General features: G+C 43.4%; 1 non-coding gene across 1 annotated transcript; it reads right to left on the minus strand.

Moving 5' to 3' along the window:
* Positions 1-12,528: 12,528 nt before the first annotated feature.
* TRNAR-UCU lies at positions 12,529-12,613 on the minus strand. The gene is given in 2 exon segments: positions 12,529-12,564; positions 12,577-12,613. It is a non-coding gene; the product is annotated as a tRNA-Arg (tRNA).
* Positions 12,614-13,109: the final 496 nt, after the last annotated feature.

Below are 13,109 nucleotides of genomic sequence, written 5' to 3' on the forward strand. Positions count from 1 at the left end.
TTAAGTTTTACATTAAGGACCTGCTATGAGAGAATTAACTATCAAATCAAGAAGCATTTACCCCATACACGTTCTTCCAGAAGGAGACATTATTAACGGAACGTTTCTTCAACTCATGCTGCTGGGGTGTTTGGAACACTCAAAACTGGTGGCCCTTTTGTATTGTGTTTCTCTGTGCAACTGAGAATTTACCCACTTTTTTCTCAGGCTCAAGGGGATGGGTCAACTTTTTATCTGTCTGTAACCTGCGTGCTGGTTTCTGACTCATGAAGCTAGAATAGGTTGAATTATCTGGTATTCAAAACTGCAGTTATGACAGATATTTGGGACACTGTAGTGCATTTACAGGGAACACAAAATTGGAAATCTCCTATCCTTCCCACACAGAGCAGCAATTGAGCTTTCTAGATTGGGAAGCAGTGATAAGGAAGAGAACTGAACCTAGGTGCCAGCCTCGCTAACCCATGTCAGAGGTGCTCACAAAATGTATTCTGAGGATAGCTGACCCTTGAACAAAGGGGTGAGGGGCTCTGAGCCCCAAGCAGCTAAAAGTCAAAAACTTAAAGTAGGTCCTCTATGTCCACGGTTCTTCATCTGAGAACCAACTGGTCAACTCCTGCAGAACATGTAGTACGTTAGTATGGATTTACTGGGAAATCTATGTATAAGTGGACCCACCCAGTTCAAACCTGTGTTGAAATGCGAGTTTAGATAACTATGGAGGTGGTTCTGAAACGTAAAGTTACCAATAAACACTGAACACCAGCTTCGAGAAAGGGGAAACTTATAGGTTCAGGTGATCGGTGTTCGTTCGTTATCACTGTGTAACAAATTGCCCCAAGACTCAGTGATTCAAAACAGCCACTGTTTTACTCAATCTCATGATTTAGCGGGCCAGGGCTGGGCTAGATGGCTTGTACTCCACATGGTATCAGGTGAGGTCATTCAGCTGGCAACTGAGCAGATCTAGAAGGCCTAACATATTCTTGAAATTTATCTTCAGTTTAATGGTAGTACAGCATAGAAGGGCTTCCCCAGTGGCTCAGCAGTAAAGAACCCGCCTCCAGCCTGCAGGAGACACATGAGGGTACCAGGCAGGAAGGCCAGGGGTCTCCAAACGAAGAAAATAGCCTGCAAGTGTCAGACATGGTTCTCTCAAGCAGCAAATTTAAAAGGAGGTTTCTCTTAAAAGACTGCGTTGCCATAATGACACCTGGTTTCACCTGAAGTTAACTATTCTCAAACCTAGAGATAACCAATACATTTCTCTTATGGAAATATTTATCTTCAGCTATGCTAATGTACTATGCATTTACCCCAAACTCTGTCTTCAAGTCAGTTCTGCCTCTTGGCTCAGAACCTACTTGACAAACCAGTATGTTATACTCAGATATTTTTCCCCTAATCTATGTAAATGAAACTATTTGTATGGTGATCTGCCCTTCTTCAAGATTCAAGGTAATCATTTTATGGCCCAGGATGAACCATTTGGTGCCAAGATTATCCCAAAATGCATCTTATGGGTGAGGGGCCTGGTGCCATTCTGAGTCTTAAGACATTCCTTTCTTTTATTAATAGACTGCTAGTGACTATGTAACATCCAGCTGAAGACTAGCAGGGGGGTACTCTTTCTGCCCCCTTCTGATGCCTATGTCAGAAGCTATCTCCTTTATACTTTAATAAAACTATTACACAAAAACTCTGAGCGATCAAGCCTCGTCTCTGGCGCCGGATTGAATTCTCCTCCGGGGGCCAAGAATCCCAGCGTCTTTGCATGATTCAACAACAACCTTTCACACATGGGTTCGATCCCTGGGTCAAAAGATCCCCTGGAGTAAGAAATGGCAACCCACTCCAAAATTCTTGCCTGGAGAATCCCATGAATGGAGGAGCCTGGTGGGCTACAGTCCATGGGGTCACAAGAGAGTGGAACACGACTTAGCGACTCAACAACGGCATAGAAATTGGCTAGAAGTCCAAAACATGACCCACACCTTTTGCGTGGCGTGGCACAGTATGTAGGAAGTCCTGCTCTTCTCCATCTGCCTCCTTCCTAGTTAACCCTCCTAAGGGAAGAGGAGTTGCTAACCAGATTGAGGAGAGCCCAAGATACCCATTAGGCTATACTTCACAAACAGGGCTGATGTATTAACAGGTCAGAAACCACCTGCAGTCAGTCTCTCTTGCACTGTTAGGGGGCAGGCCTATCATTCTCTCTTCCAAATGAAGTGGGAAATCAGAGTTTGGGCTTTCCTCAGCCAGGCTTTCTCTATGAAAGGCAGGGGATGACAGGGGCATAAGTCATTCAGTCGCAGCTTAACTGAGAAGTCTGCAGTCACGGTGCTCTTCTAAAGCTATTACATGAGTGGTATACTTTGTTTTCCATTGATTCATCTTCCTTTTGGTTACAACCTCCTGGGCAGAAATGCAAAGCAGAAGCTGGTATGGTTCAGGTGCCAAAATCTTGACCTCAGATCCCATGCAATGTACTCAAATTCTGAGGTCTTGTTCATTAAGAGAAGAAAAGTGAAATATGAAAACTATAATTAGATTTAGGTCAATTACCATATGAACTCTAGCTCCCCAAAACAGGATGATTACAGATGACTGAGAGGTGTTTCTCAACCTTTTTCAGTGGCAGGAGAGAAATTTGTGCATGCAGTCATCTATATGAAGAAATGTTTATATGAAGTTTTGTTCAGTCCCTCCCTCCTACATCCACTCCTCCACCCCCGTAACTCAGGGAAGTTCACAGGAGCAATGTACTGAGAGCAAAAACAAGGCACACACTATAGTTAATAAGATTTTTCTATATGTTAAGGTTTTATCAGGGAAACCTATTTTTTTCCCTTAAATGTATGTGTATACATTTTTATGTGTACACAAATCAAACTGGCTGGCTCTGAAGCAGAGCTAGGAGAACAAGTCACGGCTTAATTCTGTAATGTAAAGCTCACCCAAACTTGGGCTGATGTAGCTGTAACATCTGCCCTTCCAGCCAAGTCTGCCACTTAACCTGCTTCAACTGTCTGCTGCCCCCACCTGCCAGGGGGGGTGCGAGTGGATGTCCAGGTGAGGGGAAGACAGCACACAACCAGCCCGGTGCCTCTCCTCGAGCTTCGGAGACTGCTGAATCATGACTCAACCCTGTCACGTTTTACCTGACTGTAGTCCTTTAAGGTGACTCGTGGTTTTTCCTTTAGTGAAAATCATTATCCTGATCTGTCCAAAGGCAACTGAACCAAGAACAGCCTGCGGTTTCTCAGGCTCGGTCTCATCAATTCTAGTCACCCTATTTCCACTCCACCTCAGTCAGTCACCATCATGGACTTCAGACTCACTGCTTGAAACTGTTCAGTGGTCAAGATTCTGGACTTTGACTATCTCAGTCTGTTCTGTTAGCCTTCCCTCCAGTTCGCTCTAACCCAACCTTGACTGCACTTTGAAATTACCTGAGGTGGCTCCAAAGTTCTGTAGACTCCAAAGAGGCCTATCTCAAGTATTTCACCCTCCCAGTCCTCCACCTCCATCAGGATACATTTTCCTCCCTAATCAATCTGGATCCATTGGTGAGACGTTTCTTTATCTCTTTACTTTTTTTTTTTTTCCCTGTTACTTGCACTTGCCACTCCCAGCCAAGGAAATACCCACTGTTCCTTCTGTGACCTAATCCATCAAGAGAAACCATTCCTCCACGCATCCAGCTGTTGTATTCAATAGCTTTTATCTTTGTCTTCATCTCTTCTGGCCAGGAAATGTTATTTGACATTACTGACCCTTCCTTCTTGAAGCTCCAGCCTCTCTTGGCGCCTGCAGGAAGATAAACTTTCTGCTTCTCCTCTCTCTCTACTCTTTTCTTCTTCACTGGTTTTCTTACTCTGCCCACTGCTTGCTGGTCTTCCATAATGCCTGCCCTCTTCTTCCTCTATTCTGTCTAACTTGAATGTCTTGTTCTCCCTCTCCTGCTTTGCTCTCACTTCTCTGCAGAAAACACCAAAGTCTCCATCCTTACATCTCTTTTTTTAAAATAATTTTTGGTTGCACATAGTTTTGTTGCTGCATATGGGTTTTCTCTAGTTGGGGAGAGCAGGCTTGTCAATGTGGCTTCTTTTGTTGTGGAGCACAGGCTCTAGGTACGCACTTCAGTAATTGCAGCACGCGAGCTCAGTAGTTGTGGCTCGTGGACCCTTCAGCACGCAGGCTTCAGTAATTGTGGTGCATGGGCTTAGCTGCTCACAGCATGTGGAATCTTCCTGGACCAGGGATCGAATCCATGTCTCCTGCATCAACAGGCAGCTTCTTATTCAGTATACCACCAGGGAGGTCCATCCACCCTTACATCTCTACACCTCTGCTCCAGATGCAAATTTCCTATTAACTCTGTAACATGCCCATCCATGTTATTGTGACGTCCTAACTCAACATATCCAGAACCAGACACATCATCTTTCTGAGATAAATGCTTAGCGCCATACCTGGCACATGACAGGTACTCAAAGGGAAGCTACTATTTCCCTGTTCTCCATCTTCCCCATTGGCGAAGTCTTCCTAAAATGGTTTGAACAACGTCTTTCTGCTTTTTTACGTTCTATGTCCTACCTCTGCCTTTCAAAACATGAGGCAACCCCTACATTCAAGATTTGACATTCAAGACTCCATAAAAGGACACCACCACAGGCTTATGTTCATCACTCCCCTGCTTTTGCTCCAAACTGCCTTTTTGCTGGTCATCTGCCTGTTTCTCTCACTGCTCTGCTCTGGACTTCAAGAAATGATATTTCCCAGATGCCAAATTGACTTTCCAGTGAGACACTGACCTGAGAGGAGGACAGAAGGAGGGAAGAGGGTATTTCTCTCCCTCTCTGGCTTGGGTTGGGTTGCAGCTCTGCCATTTCCCAGCTCTCACCAGGCAATCCCCCACCACTTAGGATTCTGGGAACACCACCTCCTCCCATGTCCCACTGGCACTAGGAGTAAATAGCAGGTTTCCTACTGTTGGAATTTCTGGGTTACCTACACTTTGATCACCTATGTGACAGTTCCCCATACTACATTTCCCAAAGTGATGTGTCTTTATGCCTGGACCCAACTGACAGATTTCAGCCAAACCAAACTAGCTGATACTGAATATTAGGTTACTCAACATATACCATGTTCTATGTATGCTAGCTACTGTGCTGGATACAGTAAGCTTTCACCTTTTATTTCTGTTCATATGGTTAACTCCACCTAGAGTATTCTCCTTGCCTCCAACCCACCTATCAAAATACTACTAACTTTTCAAACCCATTCAGAAACCAGTACTTTGAGCATCTTCTCTGTGCAAGGCAATAGGCCAGGAGCTCGGGGTGCCCAGGGAAGGAATAAGACCATCCCAGGCATCAATGAGCTGATGCTCTACATTTCTTCATAAAATATTTTTTGTTTTTTCCCCACCAATACCTGCATCCTTGGAATTCCCATTTGACTCTGCTTATTTTTACTTTGTTTTTAATAAACACTATAGCACTTACTATATGAGAAATGCTGGGCTGGAAGAAGCACAAGCTGGAATCAAGATTGCTGGGAGAAATATCAATAACCTCAGATATGCAGATGACACCACCCTTATGGCAGAAAGTGAAGAAGAACTAAAAAGCCTCTTGATGAAAGGGAAAGAGGAGAGTGAAAAAGTTGACTTAAAGCTTAACATTCAGAAAATGAAGATCATGGCCTCTGGTCCCATCACTTCATGGGAAATAGATGGGGAAACAGTGGAAACAGTGTCAGACTTTATTTTTGGGGGCTCCAAAATCACTACAGATGGTGACTGCAGCCATGAAATTAAAAGACGCTTACTCTTTGGAAGGAAAGTTATGACCAACCTAGATAGCATATTGAAAAACAGAGACATTACTTTGCCGACAAAGGTCCATCTAGTCAAGGCTATGGTTTTTCCATTGGTCATGTATGGATGTGAGAGGTGGATGTTGAAGAAAGCTGAGCACCGAAGAATTGATGCTTTTGAACTGTGGTGTTGGAGAAGACTCTTGAGAGTCCCTTGGACTGCAAGGAGATCCAACCAGTCCATTCTGAAGGAGATCAGCCCTGGGATTTCTTTGGAAGGAATGATGCTCAAGCTGAAACTCCAGTACTTTGGCCACCTCATGTGAAGAGTTGACTCTTTGGAAAAGACTCTGATGCTGGGAGGGATTGGGGGCAGGAGGAGAAGGGGACGACAGAGGATGAGATGGCTGGATGGCATCACGGACTCGATGGATTTGAGTCTCAGTGAACTCCGGGAGTTGGTGATGGACAGGGAGGCCTGGCGTGCTGCGATTCATGGGGTCGCAAAGAGTTGGACACGACTGAGTGACTGAACTGACTGACTGACAGCACTTACTAAGTGCCAGGCACTTTCTAAGGACTTACAACTTATTTTATGTAACCATTATGTATGTACGTATGTATGAAACGTACATACATATATAACAATTTAGGTAACCTTTAGGTAAACCTAGGAGATAAGTCCTACTATTATTCTCATCATTTTATTAATGAAGAAACTGAGGCACAGAGAAACTAAGTAACCTGCCTAAAGTCACAGAGCTAATATATATAATTCTGTTCCCCTTTCATTTTAGCTATGCACTATAGCTATGTGCATACCTATTTCAGCATCACCAGCAGAAACTGCTGGATTTTTCCCCTTTCTTTTACAGTTAACAGAACATATGATTTTTAGCTGGGAATGGTCCCACCTTTCCATGGGATGTGAATGAACGTGGTTTATGCAACTCCTGGGAGGTGTCCTCAAAGAAAGGAGAGCTTGAAATTAGGCTCTGTCCCTTTACCTTCTCCCCACTAACTAGTATGCTGACCTGATGGCAGGGGCAGCAGCAATCATCTTGGACCATGAAGTGGAAGTTGCATTTTTGAAGATGGAAGAATAAGGAGCCTGGGTCTCCTGATCAAGTAGCTGCCATAGAAGGTGGATGAAGTTGTAAAATGTTTTTTTAATTTTTTGATACAGAAAGCCTCAGATCAAGAGGAAGCTGGAATGAAACCTCCCTGAGCCCCTGGTCTTTTAAGGTCTGTACTGGCTCTGTGTGGCATTAAAATAGGAATGTCTCCACCTTTGGGGCAGAGCTCCCACTTTGTCAATACCTTCCTGAATTCTGAGTGTGTGACGCAGAGCAGTGAAAGAGGGCACGAAGGAAACAGGTCCTCAAACATGGAAACCTAAAATTTTCCCTTCTCCATCTTCATGCTTTAAGCTCTGCCCTCTTCCTGCTTGCCTTAGAAGAGCAGACACTCTTCCATCATGCTTAAGCTAATCCTTTCACCTTACCCCCATAACATTTTTGCACCTCAATTTTCTCATCTGTAAAATGGGGAGATTTTGTACTTTTTAGGGTTGGGGGGATAATTAAATGGCAAGGGTTAAATAAAGTTGCTATCATGAAACAGGTGTTTAGAAAAATGTGAGATGTCTTCCTTTTCCTCTTGACTTGGTCCTCCTCAAGAGGAAACTTACTCCATCAGTTTTTGGAGATAATGCTTCTTCCTGGATTTCTTCCTATTAATACCTCCCTGGCTACTCTTTTTGTTCTCTCTGAAGAACTCATTCTTTGACTATCCTTCAACTGTCTATGCTCTGGGTTTTGTCTTCAATCCTCATCTCTCCATACACCATCTACACTCCCCCGCATGACCTCACATGGTCCAGAGCTTCAAGTGCCATCTGTAGGTGAATGAATTTTAAATCTCAGCCTAGATCAGCCTCCTGAGCTCTAGAGCTTCTCTTTCTTCCCTCTTTCCCTAAATACCTACTTTCCTTTTGGTCCTTTCATTCAGTAAGTATTTACTGAGAGCTTGCTATGTACTTGGCATTGCATATCAACTGCCACTGTACATCTTCTCCAGGATATTCCACAGAGACCTCAGGAAATCTGAACTTGACTGACTTCTCTGTCTCCTTCATGACTGTTTCAGCACCCACCCATAGTCCCTGGTTAGAAATGGGAGTGTTTTTTCTGACTGCCCCTCCTCTATATATCACTTAATTCATCAAGTCCCATCAATTTGGCTTCCTTTAATATCTCTCAATTTGTATACTTATCCCTCTCTCCAAACCACCTCCCTAGTTCCAGCCCTCATTATTTTCTTACCTATATGACCTCAACAGCCCTGAACTGGTCATCCAGCCTCTCATCTTGTGCTGTTCCAGCTTGGGATCCATAATTCAGAGGGCTGACACAGAACACACATCTGAACACACATCCAAACCCACAGCTAATATCCTCACTGATGAAAAGCTGAAAGCATTCCCTCTAAGATGAAGAACAAGACAAGGATGCCCACTCTTGCCACTTGTATTCAACATACTAATAGTTTTGGACATCCTAGAAATAGCTATCAGAGAAGCAAAGGAAATAAAAGGAATCCAAATAGGAAAGGAAGAACTAATACTGTCACTGTTTGCAGGTGACATGATGCTATACACAGAAAACCCTAAAGGTGCCACAAGAAAACTACCAGTGCTCATCAATGAATCAGTACAGTTGCAAGATACACAATTAATATCTAGAAACCTGTTCCGTTTCTATACACTAACAACAAAATAGCAGAAAGAGAAATTAAGGAAACAATCCCATTTACCATCACACCAAAAATAATAAAATACCTAGCAATTAAACTTACCAAAGGAGGCAAAAACCAGTACTCCAAAAACTATAGACGTAGATGAAAGAAAGAGATGAAAAGATGTACCATGTTCTTGGACTGGAAGAATCAATATTGTTAAAGTGGCTCTATAACCCAAGGCAACCTACAGATTCAATGTGATCCCTATCAAATTACCAATGGCATTTTTCACAGATCTGGAACAAAAAATTTTGAATTTCTGGGAAACACAAAAGACCCCTAATAGCCAAAACAATCTTGAGAAAGAACAGAGCTGGAGGACTCAGGCTCCTTGACCTGAGACTATACTTCAAAGCTACAGTAATCAAAACAGTATGATACTGGCACAAAAACAGACACACAGATCAATGAAACAGAGCAGAAAGCCCAGAAGTAAATTCACTCACTTATGGCCAAAATTAATCTACAACAAAGGAAGCAAGAATATTCAGTGAAGAAAAGACAGTCTCTTCAATACATGGTGATGGGAAAACTAGGCAGCTACCTGTAAAAGAATGAAATTAGAACATCTTGAACACTGTATAAAAAACACAAAATGGATTAAAGACCTAAATGTAAGACCAGATACCATAAAACTCCTAGAGGAAAAGATAGGACACTTTTTGACATAAATTACAGTAGTATGTTTTTGGACCTGTCTCCTAGAGTAATGAAAATAAAAACAAAAATAAACACATGGGGCCTAATTAAACTTAAAAGCTTTTGCAAAGCAAAGGAAACCATAAAAAGACAACCTACAGAGTATAATAAATATTTGCAAACAGTATTACCAAGAGATTAATTTGCAAAATATACAAACAACTCATACAGCTTAAGAAGATCAAAAAAACAACCCAACAGTATATGGGCAGAAGACCTAAACAGATATTTCTCCAAAGAGGACATACAGATGGCCAACAGTCACATGAAAAGATGCTCGTGGTTAACTATTAGTGAAAAGGGAATCAAAACTACAGTGAGGTATCGCCTCACATCAGTCAAAATGGCCATCATTTAAAAGTCTACAAATAATAAATGTTGGAGAGTGTGTGCGCAGAAAAAGGAATTCTCCTACACAACAAGGGAATGTAAATTTGTGTAGCCACTGTGGAGACCACTAAAGAGGTTCCTTAAAAACTAAAAATAGAGTTGTCATATGATCCAGCAACCCCACTCCTGGGCATATATCTGAAGAAAACTCTAACTTGAATTAACATACATGCATCCAAATGTTCACTGCAGTGCTGTTTACAATAGCCAAGACATGGAAGCAACCTAAGTGTCCATTGACAGATGAATGGATAAACAAAATGTGGTATTCACATACAAACACATGATGAAATATTACTCAGCCATAAAAAAGAATGAAATTATGCCATTTGCAGCAACATGGATGGACCTAGAGATTATCATATTAAATCAGAGAAAGACAAATAGCATATGATATCACTTATATGCATCTTTAAAACCGATATAAATGAACTTATTTACAAAACAGAAATAGACTCACAGCCAAAGAAAACAAATTTATGGTTACCAAAAAGGTAAGGGGGGATGGGAAATTTGGGATTAACCCATGCTGCTGCTGCTGCTGCTGCTGCTAAGTTGCTTCAGTGGAGTCCGACTCTGTGCAACCCCATAGACGGCAGCCCACCAGGCTCCCCCATCCCTGGGATTCTCCAGGCAAGAACACTGGAGTGGGTTGCCATTTCCTTCTCCAATGCATGAAAGTGAAAAGTGAAAGTGAAGTCACTCAGTCGTGTCCGACTCTTAGCGACCCGATGGACTGCAGGCCACCAGGCTCCTCCGTCCATGGGATTTTCTAGGCAAGAGTACTGGAGTGGGGTGCCATTGCCTTCTCTGGGGATTAACCAATACAGACCTCTATATACTAAATAACAGTAGACACAGAACTATACTCAATATCTTATAATAACCTATACCGGAAGAGTATGTAAAAAGAAGAATATTTTTATATATAACTGAATCACTATACTGTACCCAACATTGTAAATCAACTGTATTTCAATTAACATTTTCTTAAATAAGAAAGGTAGGTGAGTACTTTAGTTCAACTAATAAATAGCACAGGAATCTTGGTTGTCTATAAAACTATCAGATTTAACTTTAAAAACAGAAGTTAAAGCCAAAATATAATGTCTATTTAAAAGAAAACAAACCCAAATATATTTTCTAGATACCTACTGTGTGTGTGGTGGGTTTGGTCATTTTTCTATTCCATCATCGTTCATTTTCTTATTGGTTTGAAGGAGTTCTTTGCACACTAAGGAAACCAGCCCTTTTTTGTGATATGTATTATAATTGTTCTGTTCCAGTTTGCCTTTTGATTTTTGTTTATGGTATTTTGTTTTTTGTCTTACAGAAATCCATATTTTTGGATTTATTGATTTTTTAGTGGCTTCTAGGTTTGGAGTTATACTGCTTAAGTTATTAAATAACTTCATCACATCTTATTTTAGTGCTTTTGATGGTCATATTATTTGTATTTTCATCTGAAATATACCTCTGTAAAAGGACTGAAGTGGGAATTTTGTCTCAGAATCACTGACAATGAACATTCCTCCTCTTCTAAGCATATTTGAAATGCCACTTTTATCACTGTTAGTGACAGTAAAATGGATACAATCTCTATGAAAGCAATTTGGTAATATCTATCAAAGAATGCACAAACAAGCCTTTGACCCAGCAATTCAATTTCCTAGGAATCTATCCTACAGATAAATTTGCACTTGTGTACAGTAATAAGGATGTTCACTGAAACACTAGGAAAATACATAACACTGATATGGCCAACTATTGGGGACTATTAAATCATTATGATACTTAGGTACAATGGAACAAGGCAGTTCTATTGCAATAATAAGTGAGTTAGCAAGCATAGCGAAACCACCTACATCAATAACATCAACAAATATAAAGAGGGTAGATGCAGCAATGCTGACATAAAATAAATCTGAAAATATTTCCAAGAAACCATTTTCACTGATGGCTTATAGAGTTGAAGAAGGGCTGGGAAATAGGAAGAACAAAGATGTTTACTTTTCCCTGTACTTTTCTGGACAATTTGGGATTTTGTATTTTTTGCATGAATTGTTTGTTGCAGCATTGTTAAAATTTCATTCACTCACTGATTTATTCGCATTCATCGAGGTAGAACCCTAATCTCATGCAAAGATATGAATTGTCAGAAGGGCTTCGCCGGTAGCTCAGTCGGTAAAGAATCTGTTAGAAGAGGTAAAAGATAGCCTTGCCTAAAGGAGCTGACAGGCAGAGTGGACCTTGGGTCTCTTTGCACCGGAATCATGGAGGAGAGGAGCAGGCGTTCTTATTCGAAAGTCAGATTCCTGGGCCCACTGGAGTGACGCCCAGAAATCTGCATTTGTGACAGGATCCCACTGGGCTGGGAGCCTTCTGGGCTGGAAGACTGCTCACCGCGTGGGCGCGTTTCCCTGTCCTTCGCTCGCCCCTCCCTCCCTAGCAGCCACAATCGCGACCCTGGCGAAGGGGTCTGGAGCCAGCTCTCCCGAACAACCGAGACGGGGCCTCCCCCGCGTTATGCTTAGGCCGAAACCGCGAGACCTTGCCTCGATGCCGCCCGGGCGGCTTTCCCCAGTTCCCGGATCAGGCTCCGGAGTCGGCAGGGCCCTGGCCCAGAGCCACCGAGCCAGGGAAGTAAGGGGAGGGATAGACTATAGAGGTGAGAGCGACTAGAAGAAAAAGAGCTGCAGAAAGCCGAAGGCAGTGGGGATAGCGGGCAGAGAATGCGAGGCGAGAGTACACCCTTTAAGAAAAGGAGAGAAATGACTGGTGTAGAAAATAAAACAGGGGGTTGGAAAAAACCTCCGACTCCGCCGGGACTCGAACCCGGAACCTTTGAATGCCTTCAACCTCTAGAAGTCCAATGCGCTATCCATTGCGCCACGGAGCCACCTGTTGGAGTTTCCGCGCATCTGCTCTGTTAAGCCAGAGGCGACGGCCCCGCGCCCTTCCCACCTCCCCCATTAACTGTTGGTCTGTATCACTGAGGCCAGGGCGCTTCCAAACATCGCTCGCTGGCGCCCGTCCTCATTCGGCGACCGCCTTTTAATGAAGTCGGCTTAGCCTTGCAAGAGAAGGGATGTTGCGAGGGCGCCGGGCGCGGGCTGGTTGAGTCTGAGCGCAGCCGCAGCCCGGTCTCCGGCCCGCCCTGGGCGCCGCCGTACCTGGCCGAGAAGGACAAATCACGCCCGCGCTCCTCCTCCCCCGCTATTTTCCTTTCCGATCTCCCCCGCCTGCCCGCTCTCCCGCGGCCGGTTCCGCCCGGCCTGGCCCCGCCCCGGCGTTGCAGGCCTCCGGCCGGCAGTTGCGCCTTTAAGCCGGGCCGGTAACGCCGGGCACTTACGTCGCACCGTTTAGCGGCTGGTCCCGAGCAGCGACCCCTCCCG

Source organism: Bubalus bubalis, chromosome 6 (genome assembly GCF_019923935.1).
Source record: "Bubalus bubalis isolate 160015118507 breed Murrah chromosome 6, NDDB_SH_1, whole genome shotgun sequence".
Classification (NCBI taxonomy): Eukaryota; Metazoa; Chordata; class Mammalia; order Artiodactyla; family Bovidae; genus Bubalus; species Bubalus bubalis.